Source organism: Macaca nemestrina, chromosome 8, assembly GCF_043159975.1.
Source record: "Macaca nemestrina isolate mMacNem1 chromosome 8, mMacNem.hap1, whole genome shotgun sequence".
Lineage (NCBI taxonomy): Eukaryota > Metazoa > Chordata > Mammalia > Primates > Cercopithecidae > Macaca > Macaca nemestrina.
In genome coordinates, this window is record NC_092132.1 from 84,140,781 (window position 1) to 84,157,975 (window position 17,195).

Consider the following 17,195-nt stretch of genomic DNA (forward strand, 5'->3'; position numbering starts at 1 on the left):
ATGAAGGAAAAAATGTTAAGGGCAGCCAAAGAGAAAGGCTAGGTCACCTACAAAGGAAAGCCCATCAGAGTAACCACGGATCTCTCAGCAGAAACCCTACAAGCCAGAAAAGAGTGAGGGCCAATATTTGACATTCTTAAAGAAAAGAATTTTCAACCCGGAATTTCACATCCAGCCAAACTAGGCTTCATAAGTGAAGGGGAAATAAAATCCTTTCTAGACAAGCAAATACTGAGAGATTTCATCACCACTAGGCCTGTCCTGCAAGAACTCCTGAAAGAAGCACTAAATGTAGAAAAGAAAAACTGGTCCCGGACACTGCAAAAACACACCAAAATATAAAGACCAATGACACTATGAAGAAACAACACCAACTATGTGCAAAATAACCAAATAGCATCTTGATGACAGAATCAAATTCACACATAACAATACAAATCTTAAATGTAAATGGGCTAAATTCCCCAATTAAAAGACACAAACTGGCAAATTGGATAAGGAGTCAAGACCTATCAGTGTGCTGTATTCAGAAGGTCCATCTTATGTGCAAAGACACACACAGGCTCAAATTAAAGGAATTGAGGGAAACTTACCAAGGAAATGGAAAGAAAAAAAGAAAGCAGGGGTTGCAATCCTAGTCTCTGACAAAACAGACTTTAAACCAACAAAGATCAATAAAAGACAAAGAAGGCATTACATAATGGTAAAGGAATCAATTCAACAAAAAGAGCTAACTATCCTAAATATATATGCACTCAATACAGGAGCACCAAGATTCATAAAACAAGTTCTCAGAGACCTACAAAGAGACTTACACTCCCTCACCATATTAGTGGGAGACTTTAACACCCCACTGTCAGTATTAGATCAACAAGACAGAAAACTAACAAGGATATTCAGGACTTGAACTCAGTTCTGGGTCAAGTGAGCCTAGTAGATGTCTACAGAACTCTCTACCACAGATCAACAGAATATACATTCTTCTCAGTGCCAGTGGCACTTACTGTAAAATCAACCACATAATTGGAAGTAAAACACTCCTCAGCCACAAGCAGAAGAACTGATAACAGTCTCTCAGACCACAGTGCAATCAAATTAGAACTCAGGATTAAGAAACTCACTCAGGCACTCATGGAAATTGAACAACCTGCTCCTGAATAAAATGATTTCTGGGTAAATAATTAAATTAAGGCAGAAATCAAGAAATTCTTTGAAATCCATGAGAAAAAAGAGACAACGGACCAGAATCTCTGGGACACAGCTAAGGCAGTATTAAGAGGGAAATTTATAACATTAAATGCCCACATCAGAAAGCCAGAAAAATCTCAAATCGACACCCTAATATCACAATTAAAAGAACCAGAGAGGCAAGAGCAAACAAATTCAAAAGGTAGCAGAAGACAAGAAATAACTAAGAGCAGAGAAGAATTGAAGGACATAAAGACAGAAAAAAACCCTCCAAAAAATCAATGAATCCAGGAGCTGGTTTTTAAAGAAAAATAACAAAATAGATAGATCATTAGCTACACTAATAAAGAAGAAGAGAGCAAAAAATCAAATAGACACAATAAAAAATGATAAATAGGATATCACCATTGACCCCAAAGAAATGCAAACTACCATCAAAGAATACTATAAACAACTCTACACAAATAAATTAGAAAATCAAGAAGAAATGGATAAATTCCTAGATATGAACATACTACCAAGAACTAAATCAGGAGGATGTCAAATCTCTGAATAGACCAATAACGAGTTCTGAAATTGAGGCAATAATTAATAACCTACGCACCAAAAAAGTCCAGGATTAGATGGATTCACAGCTGAATTCTACCAGAGGTACAAAGACGAGCTGGTACCATTGTTTCTGAAACTATTCCAAACAATTGAAAAGGAGGGACTCCTCCATCACTCATTTTATGAAGCCAGCATCATCCTGATACCAAAACTAGGACGAGACACAACAAAAACAGAAAATTTCAGACCAACATCCTTGATAAACACCGATGCAAAAATCCTCAATAAAATACTGGCAAACTGAATCCAGTAGCACATCAAAAATCTTACCAACCATGATCGAGTCACCTTCATCCCTGGGATCAAGGCTGATTCAACATACACAAATCAATAAATGCAATCCATCACATAAACAGAACCAAAGACAGAAACCACATGATTATCTCAATAGATGCAGAAAAGGCCTCTGATAAAATTCAACATCCTTCATGTTAAAAACTCTCAATGGACTAGGTATTGATGGAATATATCTCAAAATAATAGGAGCAATTTATGACAAACCCACAGCCAATATCATACTGAATGGGAAAAAGCTGAAAGCATTCCCTTTGAAAACCGGCACAAGACAATGATGCCTTCTCTCACCACTCCTTTTCAACATAGTATTGGAAGTTCTGGCCAGGGCAATCAGGCAAGAGAAAGAAATAAAGGGTACTCAGATAGGAAGAGAGGAAGTCAAGTTGTCTCTGTTGCAGATGACATGATTTTATATTTAGAAAACCCCATCATCTCAGCCCAAAAACTTCTTGAACAGATAAGCAACTTCAGCAAAGTCTCAGGATACAAAATCAATGTGCAAAACTCACAAGCATTCCTTTACACCAATAATAGGCAAGCAGAGAGCTAAATCATGAATGAATTCCCATTCACAAGCACTACACTAGAGAATAAAATAAGCACTACAAAGAGAATAAAATGCCTATGAATACAGCTAACAAGGGACGTGAATGACCTCTTCAAGGAGAACTACAAACCAATACTCAAGGAAATAATAGAGGATGGAAACAAATGGAAAAACATTCCATGCTCATGGATAGGAAGAATCAATATCATGAAAATGGCCATACTGCCCAAAGCAATTTATAGATCCAATTCTATTTCCATCAAACCACCGACATTCTTCACAGAGTTAGAAAAAATAATTTTAAATTTCATAAAAATCAAAAAAGACCCTGTATAGCCAAGGCATTCCTAAGCAAAAAGAACCAAGCTGAAGGCAACACACTACCTGATTTCAAACTATACTACAAGGCTACAGTAACCAAAACAGCATCATACTGGTACCAAAACAGAGATATAAATGGAGCAGAACAGAGACCTGAGAAATAACACCACTCATCTACAACTATCTGATCTTCAACAAACCTAACAAAAACAAGCAATTGGAAAAGAATCTCCTTTTCAGTAAATGGTGCTTGGAAAACTGGCTAGCTATATGAAGAAAACTGAAACTGGACCCCTTCCTTACATCTTATACAAAAATTAACTCAAGATGGATTAAAGACTTACATGTAAAACTCAAAACCATGAAAACCCTGGAAGAAAACCTAAGCAATACCATTTAGGACATAGGCATGGGCAAAGACTTTATGACAAAAATGCCAAAAGCAACTGCAACAAAAGCCAAGATTGACAAATGGGATCTAATTAAACTAAAGAGCTTCTGCACAGCAAAAGAAATTATCATCAGAGTGAGCAGGCAACCTACAGAATGGGAGAAATGCAATGGGAGATTTTGCAATCTACTCATCTGACAAAGGTCTAATATCCAAAATTTACGAGGAACTTAAACGTATTTACAAGAAAAAAAAACCATTAAAAAGTGGGCAAAGGATATGAACAAACTCTTCTCAAAAGAAGACATTTACACAGCCAGCAAACATATGAAAAAAAGCTCAACATCACTGATCATCAGAGAAATGCAAATCAAAACCACAATGAGATACCATCTCATGCCAATCAGAATGACGATTATTAAAAAGTCAGGAAACAGCCGGGCATGGTGGCTCACACCTGTAATCCCAGCACTTTGGGAGGCCGAGGCGGGTGAATCACGAGGTCAGGAGATCGTGACCATCCTGGCTAACACAGTGAAACCCTGTGTCTACTAAAAATACAAAAACAAAATTAGCCAGGCGTGGTGGCGGGCGCCTGTAGTCCCAGCTACTCGGGAGGCTGAGGCAGGAGAATGGCCTGAACCCGGGAGGCGGAGCTTGCAGTGAGCCGAGATCACGCCACTGCGCTCCAGCCTGGGTGACAGCACGAGACTCTGTCTCAAAAAAAAAGTCAGGAAACAATAGATCCTGGCAAGGCTGTGGAGGAATAGAAACACCTTTACACTGTTGGTGGTAATGTATTCCTCAAGAATCTAGAACCAGAAATATCATTTGACCCAGCAATCTCATTACTGGGTATATACCCAAACGACTATAAATCACTTTACTATAAAGACACATACACAAGTATGTTTATTGCAGCACTGTTTAAAATAGCAAAGCCATGGAAACAAACCAAATGCCCGTCAATGATAGACTGGATAAGAAAAATGTGGTACATATACATCATGGAATACTATGCACCCATGAAAGGGAATGAGATCTTATCCTTTGCAGGGATATGGATGAAGCTGGAAGCCATCAACCTCAGCAAACTAACACAGGAACAGAAAACCAAACACCACATGTTCTCACTCATAAGTGGGAGTTGAACAATGAGAACTCATGGACACAGAGCAGGAAACAACACATACCAAGGCCTGTTGGTTGAGGGGAGCGAGGGAAGGGAACTTAGAGGACAGGTCAATAGGTACAGCAAACCATCATGACACACATATATCTATGTAACAAACCTACATGTTCTGCACATATATCCCATTGTTTTTAAAAGAAGAAATAAATAAAGAAAAAAGAAAAAGAAAAATAATTAATAAGACCGCCAAAAAAATAAAAAAATAAATGACTGCAGCCATTAGCCAATCTTCCCACTACCCTGTCCTTCAGTGACCTCAGAGATCCTGTGAACACCTCTGTCTGAGCATTAGCCACATTCTAGTGAGGTTCTTTGTCTACCTTCATCTCTCCCACCCCCAACAATTGTGAGTACCTTGAGCTCAGTTGTTGCCTTTTGTTTTGTTTTGTTTGAGACAAAGTTTCACTCTTGTTGCCCAGGCTAGAGTGCAATGGCATGATCTCGGCTCACTACAGCCTCCACTTCCCGGGTTCAAGGGGTTCTCCTGCCTCTGCCTCCCTAGTAGCTGGGATTACAGGTTCCCCCGACTATTCCCAGCTATTTTTTTTTTTTTTTTTTTACTAGAGATGGGGTTTCACCATGTTAGCCAGGCTGGTCTTGAACTCCTGACCTCAAGCGATCCAGCTGCCTCAGCCTCCCAAAGTGCTGAGACTACAGGCATGAGCCACCATGCCGCGTCTTTTTTTTTTTATTGACATATAATAATTGTATGTATTCATGGAGTACATAGTGATGTTTCAATACATATAATGTGTGGTAATCAGATCAGGGTAATTTTGTATCCTTTAACAAATTTCTCCCTATTCCTCTCTCCTTTCCTCCTATCCTTCCCAGCCTCTAGTATATTCTGTTCTACTTTTTACTTCTATGAGATCAATTTCTTTTTGCTTCCACGTATGAGTGAGAACATGTGGTGTTTAACTTTCTCTTCCTGGCTTATTTCACTTAACATAATCTCCTCCATTCCTTCCATGTTGATGTGAATAACAGGATTTCATTCCTTTTTATGGCTGAAGAGTATTCCATGGTATACATACACCACATTTTCTTTAACCATTCATCTGTTTTTGGACACCCAGGTTGATTCCATATTGTGACTATTTTTGAATACTGCTACAATAAACATGGAGATGCAGAAGTCTCTTTGATTTTTATGATTTCCTTTCTTTTGGACAAATTCCCAGTAGTAGTATTGCTGGATCATCTGGTGTTTCCATCTGTAGTTTTTTCAGAAACCTCTCTACTGTTCTCCATAGTGGCTGTTCTAGTTTACATTCTCACCAACAACATATGTGTCCCCATTTCTCCATATCATCACCAGCATTTGTTATTTTTTGTCTTTTTGATAATAGTCATCCTCACTGGGGTGAAATGATACTTCACTATGGTTTTGATTTGCATTTGCCTAATGATTAATAATGTCAAGTGTTTCTTCATATATTTGTTAGACATTTGTATGTCTTCTTTTGAGAAACATTCATTCATATCATTTGTCCATTTTTTAATTTGGGATTTTTTGCTGTTGAGATGTCTGAGTTCCTTCTGTATTCTGGATATTAATCCCCTGCTGTATAAATAGTTTACAAATATTTTCTCTCACTCTGTGGGTTGTCTATTCACTCTGTTGATTGTTTCCTTTTGCTGTGCAAAAGTTTTTTAGTTTGGTATAATCAACTACTTTGATTACTTTTGCTTTTGTTGCCTGTGCTTTTGAGGTCTTAATCATGAAATCTTTTCCTAGGCCAGTTTTTATGAAGTCTAGTATCAAGCCCTTAGTTTAGAACATAATACATGTTTAATTGAAGTGTATTGAACTGAACCATGAGGTTAATATATTCAGTATTCTAAAGGAGGAGCTAAATGGCGAGTTGAGACATACCTTGGATCCAAAATACAATATTCATAGCATTGACATTTTAGAAGAGCTTGAACATTTGTTGCAGGCTACTTTTTCTCCTCCTTCTCCCTTTAAAGTTAGCTAGTCTGTTAAATAAAAAGTCACAATCAGCACTATAGCCTCTTTCATTTGGCCCCTCCCATTCTCTTCTTGTGGTTCACGGTGTTTACTATCTCAGTGAGTGAGGAATATCTGAAACTCCAACTTTCTATTCTGTAAGTATAAGAGATCTTTTATAAATCAAAACCAAATCCACCTATAGTTATGAGATGCTATATATCACAACACTTGGAAAATTGAAGGAAAATAGTGAAAAAGTCTCAGAAAGGATAATGCAAAATTTTAGAGGAGTTCGGATTTCAATAAATTTTGGTTCATTAAAATTGTATTTTAGAAAAGAGAAGGTGGAAAATTTAGACCTAGATGAGTGACAAGCAAACTTTTCATGTGTAATGGAGAACTTAGAAAGACTAAAAATCCTTAAATCTGTGCATTTGTTTCACCCTTCAGAAGGAAAATACATGTATAATAGCCTGGGAATTGAATGATATTTTTTCAAAGATTGTATACTGACATAAAAAAAGAACACCAATAAGAAATCTGCCCAAATTTCACATGGTCAGAAACTATCTGCTAGGCTATCAAGATCCAAACTAAGGTTTAACTCTGAGGCAGAGGCTGCACTCTGCTCAGCTGTCTCCTTGCTTTGCACATGTTGAGGGGCCAGATCATAATAGAAACAGAAAACTGGGGATTCAAATCCTTGTTATATCTACAATATTTTTTCACTGCCTTGGATAAAATACTATTACTAAACTATCATCTTATAATCCTGCTTCCAAGGTAATGAAATCAATCTGGTTCCTCCATCTTCCTCCTCTCAGATAAGCCCGTCTTCTCTGTTCAAATGCACAGACACATTGGAGTGCCTATGATGCAAAGCTTAGCCACTGAAACAGCATCTTCATCTTTCTGAGGAACCTGAAAGACAACTACTAGCAAAGTCTGCTAAACTCCTTCCTTCAGACAGACTAGAGGGTGGATGGAGCTCAACAGATATATCTCAAGAGCACTCTGTGGCTTCCAGAGCGTGTTTTTAGCTAGCAAGGCTTTGGGGATCTTCCACCCTATTCTTAAGGATTCTAGTCTCTCAGTCATATTCCCTCAGCACCCAGTTTTTGCCATGTGACAGTGAGTTCTTAATGATTTCAAGAGTAAGGAGCCTGTGCCAATATTTCATCTATTATCCTGTGAGAGAAGCCAGGGTACAATTCAGATAGCAACATTCTTTATTAAGAGGACTCTAAATTCAGGATGACCGTAAAGAAATCTCAATCCCCAAGGCACTCTAGGAGAGGAGAAAGTGAAGGCCAAGGGGATATTTTCTCCCCTTTCTGCTCCCATCCTGCATGTTGGTTAATCTGCCCTTTATAAGATAACTCCTTTCACAAAACAGGATTGGATTTCCACTGCTCAGTTGCTGTGTTCACACCTTGAAAAGGATCCAAGAAATGGAGTGAACAAGGGGTGGAATGACTCAGGGGTGGAAGAAGATGGGAATCCATTTACCCAAGGTCAGCTTCCTGAATAGCAACAGCACTCTCACTATCCTTGGACACAGCCATGGGATCTAGTGTCTTTCCCAGGTCATCCTCCTCTTGCTTTCATAACCGTCATTCTAAAGGGAGGTAAAATGTAGAAGTCTGGAAAACAACAAATCTCTCCTACTGTCAATTAAATTCCACCTTGGCAGTGACTTCAAAACCTCTACATGGATGAATAAGATGGCACACAGAAAACACACACACACACACACACATTTTCAATTTCAGGGCCATAATTCCAAGTTCAACACCATTGAATACAAAGAAGGAAATATGAGGCTTCAAAATTCTACCTAGTAGGATCCTGTTTACAGATGGATGAAAATTCAAGTGCAAACTTGATTTTTCTCCATAATCATAGTGAGAAAAAAAAAAAGACATCCATTAAACTTTACCTTCAATCACTGGAAAACAAGCTAGCTCATGAGGTTGGCCCAATATAATAAGCAGCTTTAATTCATAGGCTGTTAACTCAGGTACATAGTGACTTTAGTACAATTATTCACCTCTTGAGCTATTTTTATATACATTCCCACTGACCATGTGCCATGTGGCCAGAGCCATAAATTTAATGCTACATTTTTATATAGCCCATTTAAAGTGACTGCTAGGATATTTAATACAGCTTAAAAATAAACTACTAAACTTTAAGGCTGATTTTCTGACTAAGTTCTTTGATTACCTGACATCCTCAACCTGTGCCAAAACATTATCCCATCTCCCCACCCCATCTTTGACCATAAAACTTCAGAAGATAAGTTGTTAGGGTTGGAATGGGGCTATATGTCGTACAAATTTCTTTTTTTAAAAAAAGGGTACTCGTAAAAGCTAAATATTTACTTTATGTTACACAATAGGAATCACAGTAAAAACATTTTCAGTGTGAAAATGATTCTTCAGGTCCAGGAGCTCAATTTTGTCAGCACACACAAGTAAGAAAGGTATTCAAAAATAAGCCACCCTACGCATGCTCATAAGACAGATGCATTAACCAGAATGCCAGTTAGACTCACAGTGGGAAACAGAGCTGCCACATGGGCCAGAATTCTCATGATATATGGTCGATGCATTCTTTGCTCATAAGGGCAGCGACATGGATCAAATTATAACCATAAAGTTACCCCAGGCATCTGAAATCAGGTGCAAAAAGTTAGATGGAGGCATGAGTTTGCTAAGGGTGCCAAAACAAATCTCCACAAACTGGGTGGCTTAAGCAAGAAAAATTATTGTCTCACAGTTCTGGAGGTAAGATGTCAAAGATCAAGGTAATCAACAGGTTTGTTTCTTCTGAGGTCTCTCTTCATGGCCTTTACTTCTTGTAAAGATGCTGCTGTCACTGTAAGTTTCCCTCTCTATTTTTTGTTTGTTTGTTTTTGGTTTTGGTTTAAGATGGAGTTTTGCTCTGTTGCCCAGGCTATAGTGCAATGGCACCATCTCGGCTCACTGCAACTTCTGCCTCCCAGGTTCAAGCAATTCTCCTGCCTCAGCCTCCCTGGTAGCTGGGATTACCACGCTCGGCTAATTTTTTTTTTTGTATTTACTAGAGATGCAGTTTCACCATGTTGGTCATGTTGGTCTCCAACTTCTGACCTCAGGTGATCCACCTACCTTGGCCTCCCAAAGTGCTGGGATTACAGGCATGAGCCACCACACCCAGCCTCTCTCTCTTTTTTAAGCACATCAATGATTATCTCATGCTCTTTCTTCTCTCTCTCTCTCTCTCTCGCTCTCTCTCTCTCACTTTATTTGAATAGCCTAATTGCACTTAAAAACAAAAGATACAATATGTAGACGAGAAATAAGCACACTTCTAAATGAAACTAAATCTGCAGAAAAATGAGGCAGAAGAATAGGACACACTGGTCCTGCGCCAAAGTGCCCACTGAATTGATGACTAGATCTGCACTGTTGGAAACATTGCCATGGAAGTCAAGCTGCCAACAAATGAGCTGGTTCTGGACACACAGGAGACCAGATGAAGGCAATTTTAGATACACCAGACAGAGAGGAGAAAACAAGGAGAGGGAAAGCTTTGAAAATAACCTACTTTTAATGCAACTGCAAACTATCATTTAAAATCACATGAGAAAAATTAACACTAAGAAAGATAGGCAACAAAGCACAATGAAGAAATGACTTAACTCCCCACTAGGGAGGTGGTGTAGTGTAGAACCCTTCTCAAATTTCACGTGCATCACAATCTCCAGGGGAATTGTTAAAATTACAGATCACAGAGCTTCAAAGGTGCCAGAGCAAGCATAGAATTACTGGATACAACGCAGGACAATGAAACTTTTGTAGCACAAGTATGTCTCTAATATGCATGGAACATAGATACACTAAATGCTGAGGCATTAGAATCACCCCAGGAGACATTTAAACTACAGTCCAGGTCATATCTCTTAGCAACGAAATCAGAGTCTCTGAGGATTAGACCACAGCTTTTGCATGGCTCTTGCACCCTTAGGGGAGGGGAAGTATGTGTATGTGGAATATTTAAAAAAAAGAGAGAGAGAGTAGAATGGTGGTGACCAGGGGTTGAGGGGTGAAGGAAATGGACAGATGTCAGTCAAAGGGTACAAAGTTTTAAACAAAGGAAATAAGTTCTGGAGATCTACTGTACAGCATAGTGACTATAGTCAATAATAATGTACTGTATATTTGAAATTTGCTAAGAGACTGTATCTTTTTCCTTTCTTTCTTTTTTTTTTTTTTTTTTTGAGACAGCATCTCACTCTGTCACCCAGGCTAGAATACAGTGGCATGATCTCAGCTCACTGCAACCTCCACCTCCCTGATTCAAGTGATTCTCCTGCCTGCCTCAACCTCCAGAGTAGCTGGAATTACAGGTGTGCCGCCATGTCTAGCTAATTTTTGTATTTTTAGTTGAGAGGAGGTTTCACCATGTTGGCCAGGCTTTTCTTGAACTCCTGACCTCAAGTGATCCGCCTACACTGGCCTCTCAAAGAGCTGGAATTATAGGCATGAGCCACCGCACCCAGTCCTAAGGGACTGTATCTTAAGTATTCTCACCACAAAAAGAGAAAAAAGGTAACTATGTGAGGTGATTAATATGTCAATTAGCTTGATTGTGGTAATCACTTCACAATATATATGTATATGAAAACATCCCATTGTTCCCCTTAAATATATACAAATTTTTGTCACTTATAGCTCAACAAAGCTGAGGAGAAAAAGAAAGTTTTTAAAAAAATGTTGATGTAATTAAATATGTCAATAAAGAAATAAAAATTAAGATACTACATGAGAGAAAAAGAACAGAACAAAGCCCACATCAAAGTTTTTTTTTATTTCCTTTACAACAAAAGACCGACTCAACATGAAAGCACAGTGCCTGTATTACCAATTTCCAGTGCATCCTTGTAGATATACAACTGAGATTGCATATGCTGAATTCCTAACCCCCGTGCCTCACAATGTGGCTGGATTTGGTGATGGAGTCTTTAAAGTTAAAATGGGGTCCTTAGGTTGGGCTCTAATCCAGTTTGACTGAGGCATTTATAAAAAGAGAAATTAGGAGACAGAGACAGAAGGGGGCTATGTGAGGACACAGACGGAAGATGGCCATCAACAAGCCAAGCAGAGGCCGGGCGCGGTGGCTCAAGCCTGTAATCCCAGCACTTTGGGAGGCCGAGGCGGGCGGATCACAAGGTCAGGAGATCGAGACCACAGTGAAACCCCGTCTCTACTAAAAATACAAAAAAAAATTAGCCGGGCGCGGTGGCGGGCGCCTGTAGTCCCAGCTACTCAGGAGGCTGAGGCAGGAGAATGGCGGGAACCCGGGAGGCGGAGCTTGCAGTGAGCCGAGATCGCGCCACTGCACTCCAGCCTGGGCAACAGCGTGAGACTCCGTCTCAAAAAAAAAAAAAAAAAAAAAACCCAAGCAGAGAGTCCTCAGGGGAAAGCAGCCTGCCGAAGCCTTGCTCTTGGACTTCTGGCTTCCAGAACTGAGACAATACATTTCTATTGTCTAAGCCACCAAGTCTGTAGTATTCGATTACAGTAGCTCTGGCAAACGAATGAAGTAAGTTACTTGGCTGATGTCACACACTGCAAGTAAATCTGCCACCGGGATCAGTGCCTATATACAAGTTCTTTATGCTATTAAAATTAGCTCCTACCTGCCTGTTGAGTGGGAGAATTGTTCCCTCCGTGTACACAGAGTCATCGGCTATCCTGGAAAAGGGACCCCTCTTAACCCCAAAGACGCTTTAATGGTTTACACTATCAATAGGAGGGGTGCCTGTGTGGCTACAATCTCTTTTCTTCCTCCCACAGACAGAAAGCTAGGTCCCAGGGTGTTTACAGCCCTGCAAGCTGCTGGGAGTGCTGGAAAGGCAAACCAGTCCTTTCCAGAGATTAGCAGCAGTCAAAGATCAGAGGCTCCCTGGAAGGAATGCTTAGAACATGAAAATGGAGCTGGAAGCTGGGAGTGAAGCAAGTGAGCACATTTCAGTAACTGGGAACCTAAACTGAGCCTTGAATATCCCTGAGGGGTGACACTAAACCAAGAAGCTTCCAGCAGGTAAGAGCCTCCTTTTCCCTGGTCCAGATGCCCCTGGGGATGGGAGAAGGTGCAACCTACTCCCAAATATTAAATGCTACCTGGGACTGGGGAGGGATAGTGGGACCAAAATGTAGGTCTAGGATGAGCTGGAAGACACCACTAACCTAATCCTTGGGCTTGCTCAGATCCTTAATTAATCTCTTAAGAAGGTGTTTCCAAGCTTCGCCTGTCCCCAACACAAGCACTGCCGGAGGACAATGGAGGGCACTGGGGAAGCAGGCAGTCAGGCACCGCTATACACACCACCTGGTCTCCTGAGGTTTACTTCCTCCCCGACCTGCTCCATCTACAAGGTGCCTCCCTGCTGGTAGCAGCCCGGTTGAGGAGTGTCCACTTAGCTCCCCATCTTCTGTCTTCCCTAGAACTTCACCTTATTCCTTACACCCACTCTGTGGCCTTAAGGAATTTTAGCTCTGTCTTTTCTCTCCATTGACACCACCACCTTAGTTCCTATCACTGTGACAACCACGTGACTGGACTTCCTGCTTCTAGCTTTCCAATTCCCTCCTCCCCCTTCCTCCAAATCATTTCCCAAACATCCACACCTTACCCTGTGTATTCCCCTACAAAAGCCTTTCGATAGCTCCTCTGTGTCGTCAGGATCTCTTGGGGCCAACCGGGCAGCGCCAGCCTCAGTACCCTGGGCTCCCCACTCAGCGCTCTGGAGTCCAGCCCCGCTGCACCTGCTGAGGCATCTGGGGTTTCTCCTGCACACTCCTGACCCTAGGTTTTGTCCCTGATGCTCCCTCTCTGAAATATCCCCTGCCACCTCACTGTCTACCTCTGTCATCGTCTGATCCCCACTCTTCCTTCTGAACCCCGTTCAGACAATACCTCCCCGGGAAAGCTTTCTGGGAGTTCCTCCCCAGACGCTGCAGCCCCAGTGGTTCCCAAGAAGAGCATGGAACTGGAGGTCAGGGAGGCTGCTTCTGCCATCAGCCTCTGTGTGAGTTTCTTACGGCTACAGCAACAAACTGCAAGCTCAGTGGCTTAAAAAAGCACGAATTTATTATCTCCTGTTCTGCAGGTGGGAAGTCTGATACAGGTTTCACTGAGCCAAAATTAAGATGTCAGCACAACTATACTCCCTCCGGAGGATCGAGGGCCAAATCTGTCACTTGCCTTTTCCAGCTTCCAGAGGCCACCTGCCCTCCTTCACTTGTGGCCCCTTCCTTCACTTTCAAAGCCAGCCACAGAGCCTCTGCATCTCCCTCTGATGCCACCTGCCTCTGCTTCAAAGCTCATTTCTCTGACTTTGACCTTTTTGCTTCCCTCCTATAATAAGAACCCCTTTATTGGGCCCACCCATGTATTCTAGGATAACCTCCCTATCTCAAGATCCACAATTGAATCACATCTGCAAAGTAACAGGAAACATAGCCAGTTTCGGCTTAAGATGCTGATGTCTGTGTGGGGCTATTATTCTGCCTAGCACAGCCCCCTTCAAAGCAAGAAGCAGATTTGTACTTGCAGCCATTGCCTGGCACACAGCAAGTGGCAAATAGTGAATGACTCAATGAGAAGCTAAGCTCAAGGACTTGCCCTCTGGTGAATCTTTTCCTTCATTTCAAATCTATCTCATTCTGAAGGAGGAGGAGGAGGAGGAGGAGAGGGGGAGGCAGAGAAAAGGAGAGGAGGAGAAGCAGGAAGGAAAGGAGGAAAAGGAAGAGTAAGGGGAGGAGGCAGAGGTAAAGGAGGAAGGAAGGGAAGGGAAAGAAGGAGAAGAAGGGGGAAGAGGAGGAGGGAGAGGAAAGAAAGGGAAAGAGAAGGAAGAGGGAGAAGTAGGGGAAGAGGGACAAGGAAGGAAGAAGAGAAGGAGAGGAGGAGGAGCAAAATACAAAAGACTCCTCACTGGATTCTTGAAATCTCTAGGGACTATCTATTTTTTCACTTAGTGTTTTGAAAAATCATCCCACCTTCACTCCTCAGCCCATTATATATGACCCCCACATTTCTAGCCACCACCCCTGACTGAAACTGTTCAGAAGATCCCCCACGATTCCTACACTGGCAACGTTTTGGTCTTCATTTCCTGGATCTCTTCGCTGCATTGCGCATGGTTGACGACTTGGCATTTCTTTAAGCGCTCCATCCCTTTGGCTTTCCTCTACTTTACTCTCTCCTTGCTCTATTCATCCCTTCCTGATGACATCTTCCAGATTTTTTTTTTTTCTTTTTGATAGCAAGTCTCCCTCTCCTTCCTAAAATGTAGGTGTTCCTCCAAGTTCTTTCTTTGGCACACTGATTCTCGTACTCTACAGGCTGTCCCTGGGTGATAGCATTTATTTCTCTGTGTCATGGAATCCCCAATCTATACATCCAGTCCTAGTGCTACCTGCAGTAGTTTTCTATGCTGTGAACAAATATAGCAGCATATGTTTATTATCTCATGGTGTCCATAGTTCAGGAGTCCAGGCAGGACTTATTTCTCCTCGGGTGCAAATCCAGATATTGCATAAGCTATATTCCCTTCCGGAACCCAGAGTTCTCTTCCAAGCTCACACGGTTGTTTGCAGAATTTAGCTCCCTTCAGCTGTAACACTCAGGCCCATGACTTCCTGCTAATTGTCAACTACATTAGCAGCTGGAAGCTCTCAGCAGCTGGAAGCTCCACAGTTCCCTGCCATGGGCCCTCTCACAGGTCCTCTCATGACATGGCAGTTCATTTCTTTAAAGGCAGCAGGGAAGTCATCTCAGTCTGCTTCTACTGCCATAACGAAACACCTGAGACTGGGTAATTTATCAATGACAGAAATTTATTTCTCACAATTCTGGAGCCTGGGGGTCCAAGACCAACACATCGGTAGTTTCAGTGTCTGGTGAGGGCTGTTTCTCATACAGTCCCCTCTTATATGTCCTCACATGGCAGGAAAGTGGGAGAAACAGAATGCTCCTTTCTACCTCTTTCATGAGAGCACTAATCCAGTCATTAGGGGGAGCCCTTAACTACTTCCCAAAATATTCCACCTTAATACTATCGTCTTGACGTTTAGTTCCAACATGGGAATTTTAGAGTGACACGCACATTCAGACATAACGGGAGTGTCTCACTTTGAGTGTTTACTTTCAGGGAAGACATGATGCTGCTTTAAAGATCTTACCTAATTAGGGCAGGCCCACCCATGATAATCTTGCTTTTCATGAAGTGAGAGCCAACTGATTAGAGAATTTACTGTAATTACATTTGCAAAATTCCTTTACCTTTAGTGTAATCAAATCATGGGAGTTACATCCCATCACTTTTGCCATACTCTATTGGTTAGAAGCAAGTTATGAGTTACTCCCCCAATCTCCACCACAAAAACACACTCAGAAGAAGATTTTACAAGGGTATTGGTGGCATCCTAGAATTCTGCCTACCACACTGACCTTGAAATTCATCTATTTAATTGGCTATCTGAGACATCACAGGCATTGACAAACCATGTCCAAAAGTAAGTCAATCACCTTTTCTTTAAATCTTCTCCTTCGTCCTCACTCCAGAGGCTAAGTTAACTTTAACCCAGTTGCTCAAGTCGAAAAACAGGGCCATCATCATGGACTCCTTATTTCTTCTCGCCACTCATTCAGACAACACAAAGTCGAACTGGTCCTTCTTCCATCTCTATTGCCTCTGCCTCAATCAGGCAATGGTCATCTTTTACTCTGGACAACTATAGTACATAGTCTTTAAGCAGGTCCCCATGCTTATGGTCTTGCCTGCCCAACTCCACACTATAGCCAATGTTCTATCATAGTTCAATTTATCTCTTTTTGTAGTTGTGCAAAATGTAAACATGTGACAATCAGCATTTTCTATGAGAATGAAATAAAACTCTCTAAGTTTGAGGCAATTCAGGCTGGGTGGCCAACACTGCAGCCTTCAAACGAAGAGAACAAGCTTAGCCCTGCAGCTGGGTGCCTAAAGATTGACTGGCCCCTGAGCCTGCCTTACACATCCATGATTCAGTCTATTCATTTTACTTCTTCCTTAAAGTTCTACTTTTTTCTACTTTGAAAATACGGTCAATGTTTGTACAGAAAAGTTGTTGTTATTTTAGCAATGGAGAAATTTATTAAAATAGCTTCTAAATTTAGGAAAACGGGCATAAGTCTTTACACTGCCCTACCACTGGCTAGTTTTTCTTGAATCACTTCTCATCTTTTACACTATTTAAATGGGATTATACACCTGCGCACAGCTGTGTCTTAGGAATCCAAGAGGATTTATGAAGAAACAACTCCAATCCTGTCAGAAAAGGCCAGGCGCAGTGGCACACACCTGTAATCCCAGCACTTTGGAAGGCCAAGGTGGGCAGATCACAAGGTCAAGAGATCGAGATCATCCTGGCCAACATGGTGAATCCCCGTCTCTACTAAAGATACAAAAATTAGCTGGGTATAGTGACACATGCCTGTAGTCCCAGCTACTCGGGAGGCTAAGGCAGGAGAATCGCTTGAACCCGGGAGGCAGAGGTTACAGTAAGTTGAGATTGTGCCACTACACTCTAGCCTGGTAACAGAGTGAGATTCCTTTGAAAGAAAAAGAAAGAAAGAAAGAAAGAAAGAAAGAAAGAAAGAA